Below are 24,834 nucleotides of genomic sequence, written 5' to 3' on the forward strand. Positions count from 1 at the left end.
GAGTAATAACACTATTTTTCCTTAACTACAAAGCATGGAAGAGAAAGATAAAGAGCCTATTTGATTTAGCATCTAAGATGATTGCCTTAAATTAGGCTACTAACATAATCTGACTGAAAAACTCATTTCATTACTTATTTTACAGCATTTGAGAGCAACCTATTTTGAGCAATTTGGGCAAGGAAATTAGAACTTCATAGAGGATAAAAATAGTAGAAACTGCAGCTATATAAATGTAACTACTCAATAAAACACAGGCTTTTCTCTAGCATTCGTTAGTGCTTCAAATAAAAAAAGTCTATGCAAACAGTTCACGAGTAACTAATAAAACAGGTGGCACCATTCTGGATATGGACAGAGCTCGACTATGAAAGAGTAGACACAGCTGCAGGGCACTACACCAAAACTAAATAAAGCCTGAACCCTGAAATTTTTAGAGAAATATACAATCCACCAGATCTCATGTGTGTTTGAAACAAACCCCTCACACTACACAGGGACACTGGTTTTGCCACATATGCTTTCTACTCTGCTGTGGAATATTACTTTAACTATGTAAAGATGTGTTACATTTGTTTATGCTGCACTTGTTTAACTATGTAAAGATGTTACATTTGTTTATGCTGCATTTGTTTAATTATGTAAAGATGTGTTATATTTGTTTATGCTGCACTTTTTAACTATGTAAAGATGTGTTACATTTGTTTATGCTGCATTTGTTTAACTATGTAAAGATGTGTTACATTTGTTTATGCTGCATTTGTTTAACTATGTAAAGATGTGTTACATTTGTTTATGCTGCACTTGTTTAATTATGTAAAGATGTGTTGCTGTTTTTTGTTGCCTGACTAAGGCACCTGATTTGTCTAATAAAAAGCTGAACAGTCAATAGCTAGGCAGAGGAGGAATAGGCAGGGCTGGAGGGCAGAGAGAATAAGTAGGAGGAATCTAGGCTAGAAAGGAGAGAATGAGGGAGAAAAAGAGGGAAATGCCTGGGGCCAGACAGATAGACACAGAGTAGGACACATAGAATGAAAGAAAGCTAGATGAAGAGAAACAGGTTAATTTAAGTTAGAAGAGCTAGTAGGCCAAGCATGAGGCCAAGCATTCATAACTAATAATAAGTCTCTGTGTCGTGATTTGGGAGCTAGTTGGTGACCCAAACAAAGCCTGCTACACTACTTCACCTTCCTGTAAGAAATTTAAAATTATTTCTGCCTTGAATACGCACTTTTACACTTATATTTCATTTTGTCTCAGGTATTTTTGCTTTGAAGGCTAGGAAGGTGGCTCAGTGGTATGGTGCTTGCCTTTCATGCATGAGGTCCTAGGTTTGATCTCCAGCACTACACAAAAAAAGAAAATTGCTTCAAATGTATAACAGGACTATCATGCTTTGGAAAATTATGTGAATTTTAAAAGGCAACATTTTCTTGATTCTTGGAATATAAGCAAGCAGTGAGAGCTAAAGAAAGTATGACATCTGTACAATGTGATAATAAAGCACACTACACATTCTAAGGAATGTAAATACATTTCTCTCCCTTCTTTGACAGAACACTCGGTAGACAGAATTTCACATATACAAAAGGTTATATGTGCCTAAGATCTTAGTACATAACCCGATTTTGTGGTTGCAGAGATTCCTCATTCAGTAAAGTGTTTGCCTTACAAGCATGAGAATGGGAGTTTAATCCCTAGAACCCACCTACAACACTAGGCTAAAGAAACCTCAGCAGTTACAAGCACTGGATGCTCTTCCAGAGGATCCTGGTTCAATTTCAAGAACAGGGTGGCTCATAGCCATTTGTAGCTCCAGTCCCAGAAGATATGGCATCCTCTTTTGATCTCCAAGAGTACTATGTGTGCATGGTGCCCAGTCATATAAGCAAGCGAAACACCCACACATGTTAAATAATTTTTTTAAAAAAACTAGGCATGGTGGCACCCACTTAAAATTGCAGCACTGTGGAGGTAGAGACAGGGGGATCCCTGGGGCTTACTGGCCAACCAGCCTCATCTCCTTGGTGAGTTCCAGGCAGCCAGCTCCTGAGAAACTACACCTGATGTTGACCACTGTCCTCCACACACATGTACACGTGTACCTGAATACATACACACAAAATAAATTTTTAAAAATCTGATTTTTGCTTTCATTGATTTCTGCTATTTCTTTTTTCTATTTTATTCTTTTTTTTCTGTCCTCAACCTTACTTTCATCAATTTTCTTTAGCTCTTTGAGTTGGCACATAACCCAATTATCTTCAAATTGATCTATGTTCTTTTTCTCAGCAGTTTTTGATGAATAGGGCTTCCATTATCACCCAGCTCTAAGTAGTTGCTATCTCCATGGTGATCTCCCCTGGACACTTATGTAACAGGTTTTTTTTTTTTTTCTTAACTTACAACACCGCTGTGAGATGTTCTGTATGGCAAATGTGTTGCTCTGATTGGTTGGTAAATAAAACACTGATTGGCCAGTAGTCAGGCAGGAGGAATTGTGGGCAGGACAAGGAGGAGAATAAAGCTGAGAAGTGGAAGGCTGAGTCAGAGAGACACTGCCAGCCGCCACAATGACAAACAGCATGTGAAGATGCCGGTAAGCCATGAGCCACGTGGCAAGGTATAGATTTATAGAAATGAATTAATTTAAGCTGTAAGAACAGTTAGCAAGAAGCCTGCCACGGCCATACCGTTTGTAACCAATATAAGTCTCTGTGTTTACTTGGTCGGGTCTAAGCGGCTGTGGGACTGGCGGGTGAGAGAGATTTGCCCTGACCATGGGCCAGGCAGGAAAACTCTAGCTACAGAGTGGCCTTAATAATTTCACCAATATTTGGTGCCCAACATGGGGCACAAACCCACGACCCAGAGATTAAGAGTCTCATGCTCTACCGACTGAGCTAGCTGGGCTTTGATCTTCCTCAGATAGAACTCCAGCTCCTTGCCTTGTAGTACATAGCCATCTGCTCTGCCACACTGGCCTGGTCTTGAGGCAATACAGGCAAGAAGCTTGCCCTGCTGGAACTGCTCCTCCAGAAGACTCATGATTTTAGTGTTCTTTTTCCTTTCATCATATTTCTTTTGAATTTTCTTTGACCGGCCAATGTACCACAGGGTCATGGGTTCGTGCCCCACATTGGGCATCAGATATTGGTGAAATTATTAAGGCCACTCCACGTAGTTAAAAGGAAGATTTATTTAGTGGGTAACTTACAAATGAAGGGATAGGTAGGTCGCGGGGTCTGGGGAAGGTGTATCGCAGTCCAGTGGTGTTCTCAGGAGCTCTGCTAGGTCAACCTCCACTGTCTTGGGTCTAGGAACAGAGCGCACGCTGGCCCATCCAGATCTCAGGTCTCTCAGCACCTCCTTTGGCCCTGCCTTGTAGGCATGACAGTTGCTGAAGCCTCAATGGGGGTTGGAACTTCCAGATCAAAGCTGGAATGGCTACCTACTACAAAGCTTTTAGGCTTTTGAGCAGCACAGTTCAGCTGAGATTCATGCTGGATGAGGACTCAGAGGCTTCCAGTCGGAGGAAACAGGATCAGCTGAGGAACTGGTGAGGTGAGGTGGCTGTGGCTTGTTCTGCTTCTCTGATCTTTCAGAATTCACCCCAATACTTGGCTCCAGGTTTGTTTTTATTAATAAGACCCTCTAACAATTCATGCTACAAAATATCTATCAAAGACGAGCTTAACAGGGAGGAAAAGATTCCTGTGGGAAGCTTTTGGTCCCAATCGGCAGAGGAGAGAATTTTTCCTGAGGCAAATTTGGGTGAAATAAAACTTTCACTCTACTGGTGCTGCCACTGTATGGAAACACCATGCCATCAGAATTAGTTTCCTCTTGGCCATAAATCCAAAGTTTAGAAAACAGAAGTTTTGGGAAAACTTGATGGTCTTTCTCTCTCCAAAACTGAAAGCTTTCTTGGGAAAAACTTAATCTCCCTGTAAAAAAACCTCAAAAGCTTTTCAGGTCTTTGCTTCTCAGAGATTTCTCTTTCTGTAAGGGCATAATTAGATTCACCTGGAGATATCAGTATGGGAGAATCACCTATAAAGGCTTTAGAAACAACAAAACCTCTTGGATTATGGCAAATCCTCTCTGCTAGTAAAAACAGCAGCCCCAAGTCCACTGTGGTTAGAGCCTAGTGAGAAAGTGCAGGCAGAAAGCTGAAGCAGGGACAGCCACCCCCAAGGTAGAGCCACAACAGAGGTGATATGGAACCTGGGGAAGGGTCTACTCGCAAGGAGGAAGCAGTAAAGCTGAGCCTCAGCTGCAGCTGCAGCATCAGGGACACTATCTGGGGGAGGAGCCAAGCCAGGACAGAATGGAGAACTGTCCAGGAGAAAAAGCTCTCTTTTCTATCAGGGAAAAGACCTTTCTGAAACAACTTTGTTTCAAGTGCTTTCAGTTTCCCTCATTCACCCAGTGAGGAGAGGAAGTGAAACCCTGAAGGCTCTTCCTCTGGCAATAAGCCACCATCTGAGTGTGTGTGGGCAGACAGACACAACCAGCTCCAGGACAGTATCAGGTGAAAGGCATGATTAGGGAAGTACACCTGTCCTAATGAGAGCTTAGGGAAAACAAAAACCTCCCTTTATTTAAAAAAAAAAAAAAAAAAAGCAGAAGCTTGATTTCAGTATGAACACAAACCACACAGAGCCTGTAAACAAAAACGGGAAGTAGCATACCTGAAAGGTAGTCTTGGAAACATAGTATCAATGCAGGTTTGAAACAGTGCCTAATAGCTATGCAAGAGTTTTTGTGAAGAGCTTTATGGCAGTTCAATATGGTAATTTCACCCTCAGCCTAAGACGAGGCTTTCCCGTAGCTTTTCTGCTGTAACAGAAACGTTTGTCTGAATTGTGGCACAGGCAAGCTTCGATAAGCTTGAGAAAAAATGACAGCTAAAAAGCCATCTACCACAGGGTACTTCTCTGCCAGTTCCAGAACGGCTGAGAGAACCTGATGGGAAAGGTGACTGGGGAAAAATAGCTTTACCCCAAGGATAGACAGCCTTAACAACTACTATAGTGCACAAAGAGCTACCTATAAGGGCAGTGAAGTCACTTAGAAATACATTAAGCTTTCAAGGCAAATAGTCTGTGGGGGGCAATCCCACCCCCACTTTTCCCCAGGGTACTCTTGAGCAGGAGCAACAGGAAATATTAGAAGTATAGAGGTAAGAGAAACAGAAAATACAGAATATCTTCTTGCATTTTGGTTATTTTACCTTCTAAGCATTCTCCTACAGGAATTTTAATACAGAGGGAAAATATAATATTGGAATGGAGAGGACCTGGATCCTAATCCTTCAGGTCCAGATTGTCTCTGCCAAAGGATCTTTAAAGGAATGCCAAGGGGTGAAGCAAAAGACCTCGCCCCAGCACAGCCAAGTACAGACCATCTCAGACACCTGGTACCCATGTCCAATCATCCTCATGCAGTCTTGCTCGGCTCCAACAATAGTCTAGCAGGAGAACCTGCTGAATCATGCAGGTGTGGAACCCCACTCCAACTTAGACAATCAAAGGAAATTAACTGTTGTAAAATTGCTACCTGAGCAATTCAGAAACAGAATGTTCCTTAGGAGGCTTTTCTCTTCATCCTCTTTTCTTCCTTTATGAGCTTGCTATAAACTGAGATATCTCTTAATAGACTTTTTATAAAAGATCTGGAATGCATAAAGTACTGTTTAGAAACAGAACTCACTAAATCTGTGTTGAGAGAGCCATTGACAAATTAGGCTCTTGTTTCCAACTGTCATGAGAACTTTCAGAATGATATCAAAGCTGACTATAAACTCTGAACTTTACTATAAACTCTGAACTTTAGAAATGATTTGCGTACTTCTGGTCTTGTTAATAGTTTAGCTTAGAAAGCTTTTCTAGGTGTTAAAAAATCTTTTAGATTCTTTCTAATGTAAGTTAGTTTTGTTAATGAGTCTAATAGTTCTATAATTTTCTCTTAAATATAAATTTGGTAAATAGTGCTTCTAAGAAATCTTTTCTAAGAGATATGTGATATGTAAAGTGATAATAGTTCAGAGATCTCTTCTAGATGTTAAGGTTTATAAAGTAGTCCTGTAGAAACTAAGTTTAAGAAGTGTCAATGAAGTAAGTCATGGAAATGTAGGCTTAGGTATATTAGAGTAAGATATAGGCTTTAGGTCTAGGAACATGGTGAAGGTTTAATAGAGGGATTATAGGGTGAAGGTTTAATAAAGTAATTTAGAGTAGAGTAGGTTTTCCCAACATAGGATGCAGAAAACAGTGTCCATAACAGACTCTGAGCTTGTCAGACTGAGCAGCTTCAGAAGTTCCAGAAGCTGCCAACAACAATGGACCCGTGGAGCATCACAGCTTCCCAAGCAGCAGATGCCAAGAGCCAGAGAAAGCAGAGCCAGCACTAGCGGTGAGGTTCTGCCAGTTATGAAAGAGCCAAGGAGGGAGAATACAGTCAGACAGCCAGAAAGATATGGCTGACAGCTACATTCAACCTTGACAGGCCAAGCAGCAGAGACTCCGTGCCAAGAGAAAGGTGAAGGGCGAGCAGTAGTGAGCAGTGGAGACTGTGGAGACCAGACTCCTGCCAGGGGCAGAGAAGTGTTGTCAGTGCTGGATGAGCAGCTGAGACACACTGGAGCCCAGGAAGCTTTGGAGATGAGAGCCATGCTCCAGGCTGAAAAGCTAGGCTGGGGCTCTGCGGGAAGAGCAGCAGGGTGTGGCTGGAACCATGGAGTTGCCCAGGGGCTACATGCAGCTGTGCAAGAAACAGAGCAGATAGAGGTTTCCAGGACCCAGGGTGCTGAGTCACAGGACCACTGGTGAAGCAGGTAATGGGACCTAAGGAAGCCACAGCTCATAGTGGCTGGGTTTTCTCCCAGACCCTGGGTGCTGAGAGTGGAGGCAGCCTCTTGAGCAGAGGACCTGGTTTCAATTCCCAGCATCTGCAGGGTGGCTGACAGCCATCAACTCCAATTCCAGAGGATCTGATGTCTTCTGATCCTATCTAGGCACCAGACATAGCATACATACACACATGTGGATAAAACACTCATACACGTAAAATAAAACAAAAATATGTGAACTCAGGCTAGGAGTGGTGGCTCACACATTTAATCCCAGCTTTTGGGAATCAGAGGCAAGCAGACCTCTGAATTTGAAGCCAGTCTGATCTACACAGTGAGTTAGTTCTAGGACAGCCAGGGTTATGTAGAGGAGACTCTGTCTCAAAATAAAAAGAAGAGAAAGAGAAAGATAAGGTCTCTATAACACCATATCCCAACAAAATACTTTGCATATTTAAAAAAAAATAGTACACTTTCTCAATCTTGACTGACTCCAGGAAATACTACAAATTCAAGCATATACTTTACTGTATGAAAGTAAAGCTAAAGCTTCCACAGGCTGGCTATGGCCTCCGGCTGACATGCATCACCTCAGCGGTGACCCAGAGGGAGCAGAAGGGGTTCTGGGTCTCCCCAGAGAGGAAGAATTCAGGAAAAGCAAAGTGATGCTTTCCAGGTGGGAGCAGCTGGAGTAAGAGGGCTTCCAAAGTAGTGGAGGAGCTTGGAGTGGCCATTGCCTTCCATTTGGTGATGAGATTTTCCTTTTCATTTGCTGATGAGATTCTGTCACTGCAAAGATTTCTGCAAAATTGAAGACAAAGGCATTGCCATAGTAGTCATTGATAGAAAGGTTTCTGAGGTTGGATTTAGTCTCTCCGTGCTTCTGAACCAACAATGAGGAAATGGGAAGCAACGCTGAAGCAGATTGAAGAGCGAGCGTCTCACTACGAGAGGAAGCCATTGTCCTCTGTGTATCGACCAAGATTGTCCAAGCCAGAAGAACCATCCTCCGTTTGGAGCTATTTCATTGTCAGAATCAAGCTTTTAATTTTGTTAAAAGCTGTAAAGAGGTGCTTGCTCTATTTTTTTTTTTAATTTCAAGTAACACTCAAGGTTTAAAAAAAAATATTTGCTATCATTTCAAATAAGATACTTTACTAAGATAACACAATAGTAATCTTGATGGCACATGACTTATAAAAATATCCCTTCGAATCCATTAATCTCCTAATATATTTTAGTAATGAACAATAATGACATTTCTTTTTAAGTTTTATTTTATTGTGTGTGTGTGTCTTATCTGCATGTATGTATGTGTACCATATCATGCAGTGTCCATGGAGTTTAGAAGAGGAGTCAGATCCCCTGGAACTGGAGTTACAGATGGTTGTAAGGCACCATGTGGGTGCTAAGAACTGAACCTGGGTCCTCTGTAGAAGCAGCAAGTGCTCTGAACCACTGGGCCATCTCTTAGCCAAAGAATGGCATTTCTAGTCCCAATTATTTTTAAAAATGTGGAGTGTGCACCAACATTGACATGAGATATGCTGGGAGGATGGATGAGCATATTCCCAACACATTAAGCAAGAGAGAGGAAGTGCTTAATGTGTCTCAGCCTTACAAAGAACATAGAGGTCAAACACAAAATTAAAATAAATCAAGCCCTGGACAGTATATTGCCTATTGTTTGCTGGTTGCACTCTTATGGAATATAAAAGGCAAGAGGCATATATAAAATGTAATGGGTCAGATTGCTCAGTGGGTAAAGACACCTGTGCCAAGCCTGGTGACCTGGGCTTAATTCCCGAGACCCACTTGGTAGAAGCAGAGAACTGACCACCTAAAATTGTCCTCTGACCTCCACTTGCATGCCCTGGCGAGTGCACCTCCCCACCCCAAGTACCCCACACATAAGTAAATAAATATAATAAAAATATTTAAATAATTTTAAAAAAAAGAAAGTAAAGCTAAATCAATAAAGAAATTACTAGAAAATCTATATAACTAGAATTATTTTATTTATAAAAAAAGGAGCCCCAACCATCTTCATACATCCCACTCAGTGTCTACATTAATATGATTTCATCATTCCACCCTTGCCATTAATATGACATCATTCTTCCAGAAAATTCTTACCTAGAAATATAAAAGCTGAAAATAACTTTTCTGTTTATTTCAAGAATCTCGTGAAAGACCATCAACTCTTTAAAAAAAAAAAAAAAGGTAAGAGTTCACATCCCAAGATACTTGGCATCCCTCACCTCAAAAATCTACAAATGTAAAGCTATCACCACATACCTATCAAGTGAGTGCCTGTGTTACAGGAGTGGATGTAGCCTGGACTTCAAAGCACTCATGAACATCCTGGCTCTGTGTTCTTCCATTAAGAAGCTAAGACACTGCCAATGATGGGCTCTCCTGACCATTGTAAGCATAATTCAACTTTGTCTTATCATTATTTTGGGAAAACTTCTAAGGAATCTAGCATTCAACAAGAGCCATGACTAGAAACAAGAAAACATCATAAATCAAGAAAATACAGCAAGAAAGCCCAGCTGGAGAGATGGCTCAGCAGTTAAGTGCACTTGCAGAAGACATGGATTCAATTCTCAGAACCCACATGGAGGCTCACAGCTATATATAACTCCATTTCCAGGGGATTTTATGCCCTCTTCTGACCTGCGCAGACACCAATCACACACCTGGTGCACATAAATACATACAGGCAAAACACACACACATAAAATGGACTAATTTAATTTTTTTTTTTTTTAGAAAAGAAAACCCAAACACAGCTCTAGTCAGAATCAAAGAGGAGGAAGCATATGTTGGGTAACTGTACAGGCAAATAAGACAGAAGACCAAGGCTTCTTAAGGGATGTCCAAGGTGGGCCTGGAGAATGGGGTCCTAGTAACAACTGTTGCGTTCTTGAAGGACTGAGGAAGAAGGAGACCCTTGCCTTCTACATTAAGCAGTTATTTATCAAAGTATACACCATGGACTGTGTACTTCAGAATTATATGAGGAGTTTAATATAACACACCTTCCTGGCTCCATCCTTAGTCAGAATCTCTGAGAGGAGGTCTAGAAACTGGTGTGTTTACAAGTTATCCCTTAATAAGCTCTTAGAGCAATATTAGAGCATCACTGAGCACAGGCTCTGATCATTGTATTGAAGTTGCCTTTTTAAACATCTGGAACCTTGACTAACTAAAATATCTGAGAATTGTATGAAGTGCATAGTGGTAAGTTAATTTGATAAACCAAATGACTAAAACTCTTCCTTAATCCAAGTTCTCTTCTGCACTCCAGATTACTATACCTCCAATCCATCTACTCTAGAATGCATATATTGATTGACTAGATGGGGGCAATATCAGGAATCCAAAACCACTGGACCCTCAGTTATGACTCTTGCCTTCCAGTGTTCAGTCCAGTGTTAAGTCTTTGTGGCAGAGGGAACAAGTTTGTCTTATGCACAGCTATAGCTCCAGCTCTCAGAAAAGTGCTAAGATATGGTAGCCATTTGATAATGGTCAGTAAATTCATTCATGAAATAATGAAAAATTCAAATGCAGTGATTTTAGTTTTAGTGCAATCAATAGTGGTATATTCTTTCTAGCAGTAGCTAGTCATGTTGTGTTATTTACAAAGGTTCACTCTTTGTGAAAATAAAGCTATCAGCATCAAGGATCAACTCTAGGAGATAGAACTGGAGCAATGGAAAGGACGTGGCCCAGTAGGTAGAGCACCCCCCAACAGACACAAAGCCCCAGGTTCTACCTCCAGTGCCGCACAAACCTGGAAGGCTGGAATTGTATAGAAATGTTTAAGTCCAAGATCATACAGTTCCTGTCTTAGGACTCCAGCAAGTCGATGTCACTATGATCACAGTTATCCTTAAATTGGAGTTTAGTGGTAGCTGTGGGCTGGAGGGGCAGTGGCAAAACCTAGCCAACAGCCTGTTTTTAATGCAACTGTGGGACTAAGAATGATTTAGACACCTTTAAGGTATTCCAAAGGACAAGAATAGAGGGAGAAGATGAGGTGGAGCTGCAAATCTGTTGCCACTGGGCCTTCCACAGAACATTTCCCTGACGTAAGCCAGGATAACAGGCTGGAGAGCTGACGTGGAAGCTCGCAGAGGAAATGAAGGTGCTAACACAAAAGAGATTGCTTTTTATTGGTTTAATCAGCAACTGGGTGCCAAGTGGCAGAAGATGCTGTTTCTCCCCTGAAGTAGTTGTGAATTTCAAACATTAAGGGAAGTTTGTGGTAATTGATTCAGCTTGAATCTCCAAACTCTTCCTAGCTTCTAAACAAGCCAAAGATTTCAAGTGATTCAGGCTGTGGTGAGAAGCACCACCTTTCATCAGTGCCTGAAGGTACCAATTTATGTAATCAATAAATACAGTCATAGAACATTGGCTAGAATTATGCCTCCCTACCACAGTCTCTCACAGAAGCTTTTAGAATGTCCTCAGTCCTGGGCAAACCAGGACTCTCCCTCATATAAAGAGAATAAAGGACTGAGTAGACTGCTTATAAATGATCCAAAGAGCCAGGCCTGGCAGTACATACCTGTCATCCCAGCTATTCAAGAGGCTGAGGCAGGAGAATCACAACTTCAAATCCTGTCTGGACTACAAAGTCAGTTCAGGACCAGCTAGGGCAACTTAGAGACTCTGACTCAAAGGGGAAAAAAGTAAAAAGAGTCCTGGGGTTGTCGCTCAGTGGTAAAGTATTTCTCTTTCATGAAGAAAACTCTAGATTCAGTCCCTAACACTGAGATAAAAATAAGCAAACAAAAAATGCTTTCTATTGCAAGCTTTCCAGAACTAGTTGGGAACCAAAGTATTAACTAATTCTACCTCCTTTGGCTACAAAACTACTTCATTTTTAATTAATTTCTTTCAGACAGAGTCTCACTATGTAGCTCTGGCTATCTTGGAACTCACTATGTAGACCAGGCTAACCTCAAACTCAATGATTCACCTGTCTCCTCTGCCTTCCTGAGATTAAAGGTGTGTACCACCATGCCAGGCTTTCACTAAAAATTTCATCCTATGATTGTAAAACCAACTCCTTGCCGTTGCTGACTATACCGTATATGAGGTATATGGGATTCTAGCAGCAACTAGAAAGTGGTTACACTTTCCTGGACTGTTAATTACAATGCAGCTAGCTGCAGAGACCTCATGAGCCATAACATAACCAAAGAACCTGCACATAAAGTTAACATTCATACGGTAGCACCTCAGAGAAAGCAGAATAGAAACACAGAATTTAAAGATATAAGAACAGTGCTTTGATACCTTGGCTTTCAATGTGCATTTGAATCCATTTGCACACAAAACAGACTTTAGTTGTTAGGAACAAAATATGTGAACTTCTTCCAAAGAAAGGAAAAGAATAAATGCTTTTCTGGAGTGTTACAAAATGTCCTGAAAGCTTTCAGAATGCATCCTCACGTTGACTTCACTGCTTGTGTAGTGATGGCCCAGCATTCCTCCCACACCATTCTCCTGACCCTACTAGTCCCCATTAGTTCCTTCCTCAGTGCAAGGCCTGGAGATGCTGGGTACATAAGGCAGAAGGAAGCACTGGAAGAGCTCCATTCATAGTTCTTATATTATTTAAGAACTAAGCAAAAATCTCAAAGGCAGGAAGGAAGCCACATGTGTTAGTGCTTCACAATACCACCCATCCTGGGACCTCAGTCCTCTGTCCTCTGTTCAAACGGCTCTCCACGTTCTGACCTCTGCCTGTGGTTCCCCAACACTCCTGCTGTTTAAAGCTGTGCCTCTTCAATACCTCACCATTTCTGAAGGCTAGGTGATGCTCTTGTTCCTATCATCTTCATTGGAGCTCTCGAGGGAAGACTGACAAAGCCATAGCCACTCCATTTAAACAGTCCGTGTATAAACTCAGTTAAGTCTACGAGTGAACAAGTCAACTGAAGGACACTGCTGGTCACATATTGGCTTGATTTCAACTACTCCGAGGCTCTTACGTCCTAACCCATAAATGTCGGCCCTCTCCCTTCACTACCCAGTAGAGGTCATCACCATCACCACTGCACCATGCTTGCTTTAGGACAACCATTCAGTGAACATGACTCTATGTTCCCTAAGATGTGTGCCTCACTACGGAGAGCAGCACTGGCACTTCACTAAGCACACAGCACTTCCTCTGGTTGGCATTTGAGGACAAAGCAGACAGCACTCTCCTCCAAATCACAAGTTTTAAATACATTTTTACTCTAAGTTCATCTCACAAGAACTACTTCAAAGGTTCCCTGTGAGTGACTCATTGCTTGTCATCAAGCTATTACAGAGATTTCAGGGTGCTTTAAATTGATTCAACAGTTGAGTATTTCCCTACTGCTCCTTGGGGAGGCTCTAGAAATCCTTTCTTCCTCCTCACTCTATAACTCTATTTTATTTTGGTTTCTAGACACTTTATATAAAATTGAAATAAGCCACAGAGACCAATCCTTGAGGCAATTTAAATGAATTAGAATTTATAAGAATTTTCCTTCCCTGGGCTCTAGGGAGAAATAAGGGCACAATTTGCTCCTAGAGTCTGATTCATACTGTTCTTGTAAAGAAGCAACAGGGAGTCTAATAAGAAGGATCATTATTTCAGCTTCCATAAGAGGCTAAACACATTTGAAAAGATTACTCACACAGTGAGGGATGAAACGGGAGGACCTGGAGATCCAAGACATGAAGTTGGAAATGAGGACCTGAATCTGGGAGTGGCGTGACAACCTTTTGGAAAAATGACTCAAGCTTCCCAGTGATGAGGCCAGTGTGTATGGCAGACATGGTCCTCACACTGACAAGAATGGCCCTAAAGCCACTGTCTTCCCCAGTCTTGTCAGTATCTCACAGGTATCTGAAACATCATGAAGTTATTCTTCTTTGAGACAGTCTCAAATCTTGTCAGGCATCGGTTGTCATCTGTCAGTCATGCTGATATTGCTGCAGTGGGCACACCTTGCCTAGGGGGTTGGTATTGCAGGAGAAGTTTAAATTCTTCATTTATATTAGCATTTTAATCTATATGCAGAATAAATAGGATTTTATGAGAAATACTATTTGTTTCTAAAGAAGGAATTGGCCAGTAGCCAGGCAGGAAGTATAGCATAGGTGGGATAAGCAGAGAGGAGAATTCTGGAAACAGGAAGGCTGAGTCAGGAGTCGCCAGACAGACACAGAGGAAGCAAGATGTGAAGACAGAATTGAGAAAAGGTACCAAGCCATGTGGCTAAACATAAATAAGAATTATGGGTTAATTTAAGTGTAAGACCTAGTCAATAGTTAGCCTGAGCTAATGGCCAAGCATTTTTAATTAATATAAGCCTCTGTGTGTTTACTTGGGTTCAAGTGGCCACAGGGCCTCAGGAGTTGGGCAGGACCAGGAAAACTTCAGCAACACAGGACAGCCAGAGCTGGACACAAAGAAACTCTGTCTTGAAAAACCAAAAAAGGGGGAGGGGTCAAGTGAACCATGTGACTTCATTAGAGCACAAGCTCACTGCCTTAAATTTCTTTATCAACTATATTACATTAAACCTTTTTTTCAAATTAAATGAAACATGAACACATAAAAAAGTACCACTCTGGTAATATTGTGTTCCCCAATATATTGTGCACCCTAATAAACTTATCTGGGGTCAGAGAACAGAACAGCCACTAGATAGATACAGAGGCCAGAAAGTGGTGGCACTCATGCCTTTAATCCTATCATTTGGGAGGCAGAGATCCATGTGAATCTCTGTGAGTTCAAGGCCACACTGAGAACAGAGCCAGGTGTGGTGGCACACACCTTTAATCCCAGCACTTGAGATCTCATGTCTTGCTTGGGAAAGACACACACCTTTAATCCCAAGAAGTGATGGTAGGAAGCTAAAAGATATATAAGGCATGAGGACCAAGAACTAGAGGCTTTTTAATCTTTTAGGCTTTTGAGCAGCAGTTCAGCTGAGATCCATTCAGGTGAGGGCTCAGAAGCTTTTAGTTTGAGGAAACAAGATCAGCTGAGGAGTTGGCGGGGTGAGGTTGGCTGTGACTTGCTCTGTTTCTCTGATCTTTCAGCATTCACCCCAATATCTGGCTCCTGGGTTTGTTTTCATTAATAAGACCTTCTAACAATTCATGCTATATACTACAAAGAAAGATTCAAGTGGAGATGGGCAGAAGTTTATACTATGACCTAACTAAAAGAAGAAAGAAAATACAACAGTTTAGAGCCAGAAATTGTCAGTGTCAATGTCAATCAACCCTCTGCTCCTTGTTCTCTGGAACTTCCCAACTGGCAGGCAAGCCGGGTCCACAGAGACCTCTCATCAGAACCTTCAAAAGAGATCAAAGGGAGGAGGGAAATACTAAAGTTTTATTACCCTTTTCAATCAATAAGATATAAACTTTTGTCTCTACTATATTCTGGCTTGTTTTTCAACTTTATTTGAGTAGGTGGAAAAAATTCTCATCTTGGGGACCAGGAAGTAAGACCAGACTATAAAACCCTCAGGCCCTTCTCCAGGGACCCACCTGCTTCACGGACTCTACCTCTTTAAAGTCTCACAGCCTTCCAAACAGCACCACCAGATGGGGACCAAGTGTTAAAACATATGAGTCTGTGAGAGACACTTCACATTCAAGACACAGCAATGTAAATGAAGAAACTGAGAATGTGATAAAAATGACTAGTAAAGAGAGCAGAAACCAGATCATGGCAGCAGAAAAGAAATTGAAAATGCACACAAGCAAGCGACACTCTTTGAGGATGTACATGTACACTAGTGTCCTAGAACCAGATACCACTGGAACAGAATTCTACCAAAAGTCACAGCAATAAACACAGGAGAGAAGTCATCCAAATCAATTTCAGGTACACTTTCATCTACATAATCTTCCTGGAAAATCTACTTTTAAAAAAAAAAAGCAGTAATGCACTGGAGATGCAGTTCAGTTGGTGGAATGCTTGCCTGGTATGCACAAAGCCTTGGCCTCCATCCCCAGCACTGTATAAACTGGGAGGAGTGATGCACATCTGTAATCCCAGCATTCAGGAGTTAGAAGCAGAAGGATCAGGAGTTCCGGGTCATTCTTAGCTGCATAGCAAGTCTGAGGCCAGGCTGAAATACATGAAACCCTGTCAAAACAAAAACAAACAAACAAAAAACTAAACTAAAAAAAAAACAAACACCAACACAATAATGCTAACTCTGTCCCCCTCAGATACCACACAATAAGAGATAAGGACGACAAGAACTATCAACCCAAGTCAAATAGTGAAAACCAACTGGCTCGAGGTAATTCTTAAAGGAAAAGTTGTTTTCAGTATACACAAAAAGTTAGCAAACAAACAAGTGGACAAAACAGGAAATAGGTATCAATAGAATCAAGAGGTGAGGGAGAGACAGTGGAAGTATCAATGTTAACAAATAAACAGAACAACGGAGTCATAGAAGTGAAAGATAAAGAGCGAGAACATGAAGAGGTGTCTGGGTATAGAGGGATCAGCATGCTATAGGGATGCCTGTAATACTCAGTCACCTAGAACACCTACTATGGACTGAGTATTTGTATCCCCCAAGTTTCATCTGTAGGAACCTCAATGTGAAGGTATTTGAAGATGGCAGCCTTGGAGAGGTACCTGGTCCTAAGAGCAGAGCTTCATGATGAAATCCATGCATTTATAAGAAAAATCAGCAGCTGACTCCTCTTTCTCCCTTCTACATGTGAGGCTGTCAAGAAGGCAGCTACCTGCAGCTACCTACACCCTGGATCCTCCCCAGGTACCACACCACACCTTGCCAGCACATCTATGGTGGTTTGTCACAGCCAGAACTAAGAACTTGGGAGTGCTCCCATCTGCGAGAGCCCAGCTGAAAGCTGTTTAGACAAGGCGGGGGGGGGGGGGGGGGGGGGCTACCAGAACACAGCCTCTGCAGCCTGAGTGTGGTTTCCATATGATCAGCCATGTCTTCCCCACCATGATGGATTCATAAAACCTTTCTAAGTTGCTTTTTTGTCAGGGTATTTTATCACTAAAGTAGATACCATTTTAAATGTTCAGAAATGTCGTGTGTACAATAATATTAAGCTATGAAATCCTATTCATTTGCCGTCACAGCTATATAGTATGCTGGGCAATCTACACCTGTTGATTGATGCTTAGATACTGGCATATTATCTATATTACTTGGAAATTTAATTACAGCCCACCTCATAAGTCACACCCCAGCTTGTCCCCTTATGGTCTTGTATCCTGCTCTAAACTTGGCCAAAGCAGGATAAATCTATGCAGGCATTCAACAGTTTATACTTCATCACAACGAAAAGCCCTTGTGGGTTACAAGAAAGGAAATGACAAGTGAGATTTGCCTCTTAGAAGATTGCCCAAGTCCAGAGGGAAGACATCTGGAGAGTGTCTTTTTATTATAAACATCAAACTAGCTATGAGAGGAAGGAAGAACTTCAGGGCAGGAAGGCCTAAAAAGACCAAGAGCAAAAGGTCTGATTTAGGGAAGCAATTGTGTAGATGGGGAGAAATGACAGGAAATTTTATGGAGGAAGAATCAGCAGACTGCGGTGGTTATCTTAACACATGCTGGGGGAAGGGGAATGGAGAAAGTAAGTTCCCCACCCTCATACGAGTGTTTCTGACCTTGTCAACCTGCTTCTTCTTGATTACGAGAACTGTCTCAAACATCTTAGTACCCACAGATATATATTCAAAGCCCAATAGTGACTAAATAAGGCTGTCGTGTTACGTTAATAGACACCCAGAACCTGAGATGTCTGTTTTTGCCATTCTTTCCAGGTGCACATGTAAAGCAACATGAGCAAACTGCAGAAAGGAGGCCAGGGAGATGGCTCTCAGTAAAGTGACTGACTTGTAGTGACAAGGACCTAAGTTCAGCCTTTTGGGACCCATGTGGAAAAGAAGTCAGGCTTGGTTGTAGCTAGAGTTTTCCTGCCTGGCCCACAGTCAGGACAAATCTCTCTCACCTGCCAGTCCCACAGCCTCTCAGACCCGACCAAGTAAACACAGAGACTTATATTGGTTACAAACTGTATGGCCATGGCAGGCTTCTTGCTAACTGTTCTTACAGCTTAAATTAATCCATTTCCATAAATCTATACCTTGCCACATGGCTAGTGGCTTACCGGCATCTTCACATGCTGTTTCTCATCGTGGCTGCTGGCAGTGTCTCTCTGACTCAGCCTTCCACTTCCCAGCTTTATTCTCCTCCTTGTCCCGCCCATACTTCTTGCCTAGCCAATGGCCAATCAGTGTTTTTTGTTTTTTGTTTTTTGTTTTTTGTTTTTTTTTTTTGGTTTTTTTGAGACAGGGTTTCTCTGTGTAGCTTTGCGCCTTTCCTGGAACTCACTTGGTAGCCCAGGCTGGCCTCGAACTCACAGAGATCCGCCTGGCTCTGCCTCCCGAGTGCTGGGATTAAAGGCGTGCGCCACCACCGCCCGGCTGCCAATCAGTGTTTTATTGACCAATCAGCAACACATTTGCCATACAGAACATCCCACAGCACTTGGTGGTACACGGTTGTAATCCCAGTCCTGGGGAGACAGAGACTGGCAAACCCCAGGTCCAAGTGAAAACCTGTCTCAAAAACCAAGGTCATGTCTGGAGAAAGGCTCAGAGGTTAGGAGCACTTGCTGCTCTTTCAAAGGACCCAGGTTCAGTTCCCAGCACCTGTATGGTGCTTCCCATCCCTCTATAACTCCAGTTTCAGTGGACGCAGTACTTTCCTCTGGCTTCTGAGAGTATCAGGCATGCATGCTATATATACATGCACATGCAGGCAAAACATAATACTAATAAAATAAAATAAATAAATCTGAAAAGGAAACACAAGGCTGAGGGATGACACCTGAGGTTGACTGTAGTAGAATATTTTAAGGTGTGTTACTTTTGTTTATATTGCATTTAACTCTGTGAAGCTGTGTTACTGTGCCTGTGTAAAACGCCTGATGGTTTAATAAAGAACTGACAAATAGCGAGGCAGGAGAAAGGATAGGCAGGGCTGGCAGGCAAAGAGAATAAATAGGAGAAAACTTGGAAGACAGATCTAAGATCAAGCAGCCAGAGGAGGAGGATGACTCCAAGTGCCAGCCACCCAGCTACACAGCAAGCCATGGAGAAAAAGTAAAGTTTACAGAAGTTAGAGAAAAGGGAAAGTCTAGAGGTAAAAGGTATTTGGGATAGTTTAAGTTAAGGAAAGCTGGCTAGAAACTAAGCCAAGCTAAGGCCAGACACTCATAATTAAGAATAAGGCTCTATGTGTTATGGATTACCCAGGGTCCAGGGATTTCATTTCATCCAGCATGGGATATCTGAGGGAAAAAATCTACATACACTATGCTCTTATGTCTGTTAACTTTATTCCTCTAAGACAAAATTCCATCTATTCAGCTACAGCTCCATCAGGCATTCAGGACAAGAATAAATCTAGATACACCAAGCTCTTTATCTGTCTACTTTATTTCTCTGGGATGAAATCCTGTCTACATAGCTTCAGTTCCATCCTGACACTCAGTTACTCTTTGTCCCCTCATTTACTATTCCCTCAAAGTCCTGCTAACAACTAAGCTCTTATGCTTCCTGCCTTCTTCTCCCTCCATGTCTACTTGCTCTATACTCCTGGCTCAAAAGTTCTGCCTTACCATCTACATTACCTCTGTGTTCTTCTCTTCTCCCTGGTCATGCCATTCTGTCCACTGTACAGAAAAATGCCTGTCTGTCCTTCCCCTGGCCACAAGATTCTCTGCCTCCTCAGGAATGTTGCTCTACCTTCCACCTTGATATGTAAAAACCTCTTTTGTTCTTAACCAATTGCTCTGGAGAGCCACTAAGCCTCAAGGCAAGAGGCTGCTCTGAGCTTCATTAGCACAAGGAACAAAGCTATGTGTCTCCCCCCAGCTTGTCTTTGCCTACATGACCTTATCCAAGTACTGGCTCCTGCAGGGAAGTTATTACCCAGAAGTTCAGCAGGTCTGAGGAACTGAACTGTTTGCCAGTTGGTCTGGAATATTTGGGCATGCAAGAATTTCATAGCAGAAGACAGCTGAAATATTAAAAGCTGGATAACACCAAATATTCATAATAAATGGCTTGCCTTTTGACAGACCCTTGGCTGGTCAAAGTATAGCTTTAATACACAGCTAAATCTCTATAATATATTCTTGTGGCTGGCAAGAGTGTGTGATTTATTTGGGAGCTGGCTGGTGGGTCCCCAAAAAGACAAAAGACCAACCAACAGTAGTTGACCTCTGGCCTCCATGTATAAGCTCATACACACATGCATCTGCATACACATGAACATACACAAAAATATTTTGAAAAAATGCCTGGAAACTAGAAAACCAATTCATTCACCATTTTAGAAGGTGACAAAATGACTTAATCTTTCTGTCACTAATAATCATTAGAAATGTTTTAGATGGGTATTAGCTAAGCATATCTAATTTATCAGTTTTTAAGATTGGTTTCTGCTGTGCGATGGTCTGTATGTCAAATGTGTGCTCTGACTGGTCAATAAATAAAACACTGATTGGCCAGTGGCCAGGCAGGAAGTATAGGTGGGACTAACAGAGAGGAGCATTGAGAGAACAGGAAGGCAGAGAAAGACACTGCCAGCCGCCACCATGAAAAGCAGCATGTGAAGATGCCGGTAAGCCATGAGCCACGTGGCAAGGTATAGATTTATAGAAATGGATTACTTTAAGATATAAGAACAGTTAGCAAGAAGCCTGCTATGGCCATACAGTTTGTAACCAATATAAGTCTCTGTGTTTACTTGGTTGGGTCTGAGCGGCTGTGGGACTGGTGGGTGACAGAGATTTGTCCTGACTGTGGGCCAGGCAGGAAAACTCAAGCTACAGGTTTCTTTTATGTGCATGTGTTCTTCCTATGTGCAGTGCTGGAGGAGACCAGAACAGGGCGTCAGATCCTCTGGAAGTGGAATTATGAATAGTTGGGAGCCACAAGTCCTCTGGAAGAGGAGTCAGTGTCTTAACCGCTGAGCTGACTCTTCAGTCCCAATGTGGTTTTTTGGGTGTTGTTATTTGTGTGTGAAGCATGTTTGTGAGCAGAGGTGCATACTTGCCACAGTGCATTTGTGGAGGTCAGAGGCAACTTGTGGGAGTCAGTTCTCTCATTCCACCACGGGATCCAGGGATCAAATTCAGGTTGTCAGGTTTACATGGTAAGTGCTTTTCCCCACCTGCTAAGGCATCTCACCAGCCCAATATATCTAATTTAAGCCAATTTTAGATTAAGTACTTTAAGACCTGTAGCAATGGTTCTTTTGGGGGTAGTGAGAGATGGGGCCTCACGTAGCACAGGCTCTTACCTGTAGCCAAGGATGAACTTGTCTTGATCTTCCTGCTTCTACCTACCAAGTTTTGGGATTATAAACATGTACCATCACTGCCAGCTTCTAGCAATGTGCCCTAAACTATAGTGCACTCAGAATCACCTAGAGTGCTTTTAAAACTATAGACTGCAGAGGCTTTGCCTCAGTGGGTTACTTTTGAAACCATTGTCTTTGAACAATATTTCCAAAGTTTTGGCTGATCATAAAAAATCCCCAAAAGAGCTCTTTGAAAATGTGGGGTGCCTGGCCTCACCTCTGATCTCCTGAATGGGGCTGTAGCCTCCTCTTTAGGGGAGGTATGGAGGCATCTGAATATTTTACATGGTGTATAGTCAGCCAGTGTTGATCAGCATTGCCTCAAAGCAATCCTAAGGTGTGGGTGCCTTATTTTTTCTATTTTACAAAGGGATAGAGGCTTAGCCAACCTTAGCTCTAGTAAATGTAGTTAGCCTTTCCCCTGGATGGTTTGCACCACATTCCATACTAAATATGAAATATGTCTGATATTTGTGCTTAGCATCTTGACAGCAAAGAATTAGAGGCACTACCTTAGGATCTGTAGAAGCTGCAGATCCACCCTGAACAGCAAACAGACTGCTTCTCAGATTCATTCTTCCTCCCTTTCATCTACTTGCTAGAGCATATTTCGTGATTCTTCACTACAAAATAAAAGCCATGGGGAAAGAGCACACTTCACATACCCAAAATTAATTGCATCTGTCCCTTCATTCAAAATTCATTTCAACAACACTTAGTTGAAAGTTATTTTCCCTCAAACGCCTCATGATGGCAATATACGCAGTTCCTTGTGGTGGTATTGTGTTCCCCGAAATATTGTGCACCCTAATAAACTTATCTGGGGTCAGAGACAGAACAGCCACAATATTAAACATAGAGGATAGCCAGTGGTAGCACACACCTTTAATCCCAGCACTTGGGAGGCAGAGCTAGGCAGAAATCCATGTGTTCAAGGATACAGCCAAGCATGTGGTGACTCATGCCTTTAATCCCAGAAAGCGAGCCTTTATTCCCAGGGAGTGATGGTAGAAGGCAGAAAGATATATAAAGCATGAGGACCAGGAACAAGAAGCATTTGGCCTGGTTAAGCATTCAGGCTTTTGAGCAGCAATTCAGCTGAGACCCATTCTGGATGAGGACTCAGAGGCCTCCAGTCTGAGGAAACAAGATCAGCTGAGGATCCGGCGAGGTGAGGTAGCTGTGGCTTGTTCTGGTTCTCTGATCTTCCAGTTCACTCCAATACCTGGCTCAGGTTTGTTTTTATTAATAAGACTCTTTAAGATTTCTGCTACAGTTCCTCCTAAAACAATTTCTGGCACATATTTATTGAAGCATGAATGCCTGAATGAATGCCTGAATGAATGCCTGAATGAATGAATGAATGAATGAATGAGATGTTATCCTGAATGTCTCCTGCTTAGCTGTCTTCACCTCCACTTTGTTCTCTCTCTCCTTTCAGGGTTGAATCTCCCTAGCCCTCCAATATACAGCCTGTGCTTGCTCCTGTTACAGAAGTTGAATCTGGAAAACTATTGAGGTTCTCAGAACCCATTTCCTCAACTCACAGCCTCAACTTCACCGGGAACTTGGCCCACATGTGAAGATTGGCCTTCGTTCCAGGCTGAGTCTGAGCCCCTTCAGGCTTTGAAGACCACAGTGTTAGGCTGCCCCTGGCAAGCTTTACTTTGGGAAAATCTGGGTCTGGTTTCTGGAGGGCAAATCCGCAGCTACTAGTGTGCTTACTCTGCCCCTGCTATGATGACCAAACAGAGCTGCTGCCCCACTCCCCTTTAAAGGTCTGACCACTGCTTTGATTTCATGTCCCTCCTTTCCATAAACTCCCATCACCTGAAGCCACCTGACTATATCTCTGTTAGTTAGTGCTGTCTAACAGCATAGGATGAAATTACAAACACTTTTCCATGATCTTCACCATTTGAGTAACTTAATGCAAGACTAAAATAGTGGCTCAAGAGCTTAGAACAGCTCTTCACTCCCAGCTGTTGACTCTTCCCTCAAGGGCCACTAGGTGTCGATCTATGCTCTGTTTATGTGACTTTCCTACGTTGGTGGAGTTTGGCTTCCTGTGAAACCAGACAAGATGTTCTAAAGAAGCTAGTTTTGAGAACTAGCTAAACTTGTTTTGCTTGGTTTTTGTTTTGTTTTGTTTTTTTCTTAGTTGTCCTAAGGGAACTCTGGATCAAGCCCAGTTGTCTGTGAATAGGGTTCCAGTAGCTAACTACTGCTCAAAGGACATTTGACTCTTTGCAATAAAGCTCAATAGAATCAGTTAAACTTAGCCAAGGTTTCTGAAAATAAATACCTAAAGGTCTCTACAGAGAAACAACAATAATAATGCAAGCTTTGTATTATAGAAATGTTGATTTCACAAATTATCCAAATCAGCATTTCCTTGATCAGTAGATAACTTTTTCCTATTGAAAAATATTTTCTAAAGGTTTATCTAAAGGTTTTCTAAAGGTATCCTCATTTCTGGATATCTCAGCAACCTGAGCCGTAACAATTCCCATGATGAGAATGGGTATGGCACACACTTCTGCAGCACACAGTGGACTGACTGGAACACAGCAACAGATGTGCAATGAGCACTTTCCGAACAAAGACTTCTGTTCTGCTCTGTTTTGTTTTGTTTTGTTTTTCATTTTAAGTAAAATTGTCTTGTCTGGTAAATTTTCCTCATCTTTTGAGAGCCAGTTCTTGCCTCATCACTCAGTTAAAGCCTCAGAAAACCTCGGTCCTCCCATAACTCACTGAGTTAGGAGCTCCTCCATGCTCTGTCCTAAGCCTCACAACACCACCCTTCCTGTCAGGAGAGGAGCTATGCCAGTCATTTCTGTATATCAGGACTTCAGCGTCAGATGTATGAGATGGGGGTGCAGTAAAGGAACTGCCAGTGTGACTGCTCCATGTAGGGAAGGTTTTTATTGTAGAAGAGAGAGAGAGAGAGAGAGAGAGAGAGAGAGAGAGAGAGAGAGAGAGAGAGAGAGAAACAGCCAGAGGTATATGGAAGAGTCCAGAACCAAGAGACAAAGAAGTAGAGTGAACATCGCCAGACCCAGGAGAGCAGGAGAGAATAATGGAGACAGTAAGTTAGTAAGAGATAGAGAATACAGCAGAAAGAGAGAATACAGGATAAGAGACAAAGTGTGGAAATTGTGGAGATTAGCAGGTTACAAAGAGGATGAGCAGCCGTGGGGAGGGAAGGGCTAGGGGACTGCGTAGGGGCTATGAAACATTGTGATCCTGGGGAGCATGGAGTCCAGCATGATCTTTGATATGCAGCCACAGGTGTGTGTCAATGAAGCCATATGTCCCTTCTGCCAGAGGTAAGGCAAACAACTCCTTTTGACAGATGGGAACGATTTTCACAAGTTCCTGAGTGAATTCTGGCTTTATCTAACCACCAGGTATCCTCATTTCTGGATATCTCAGCAACCTGAGACGTAACAATTCCCATGATGAGAATGGGTATGGCACACACTTCTGCAGCACACAGTGGACTGACTGGAACACAGCAACAGATGTGCAATG

The 24,834-nt window shown here is 42.2% G+C and overlaps 1 long non-coding RNA gene across 1 annotated transcript; it reads left to right on the top strand.

Annotated features, from left to right (window-relative positions):
* The first annotated feature begins 2,431 nt into the window (after window positions 1-2,431).
* Window positions 2,432-23,581, top strand: LOC131912777 (uncharacterized). The gene is made up of 3 exons (XR_009379719.1): window positions 2,432-2,599; window positions 16,462-16,662; window positions 22,742-23,581. It is a non-coding gene; the product is annotated as an uncharacterized LOC131912777 (long non-coding RNA).
* Window positions 23,582-24,834: the final 1,253 nt, after the last annotated feature.

Source organism: Peromyscus eremicus, chromosome 6 (genome assembly GCF_949786415.1).
Source record: "Peromyscus eremicus chromosome 6, PerEre_H2_v1, whole genome shotgun sequence".
Lineage (NCBI taxonomy): Eukaryota > Metazoa > Chordata > Mammalia > Rodentia > Cricetidae > Peromyscus > Peromyscus eremicus.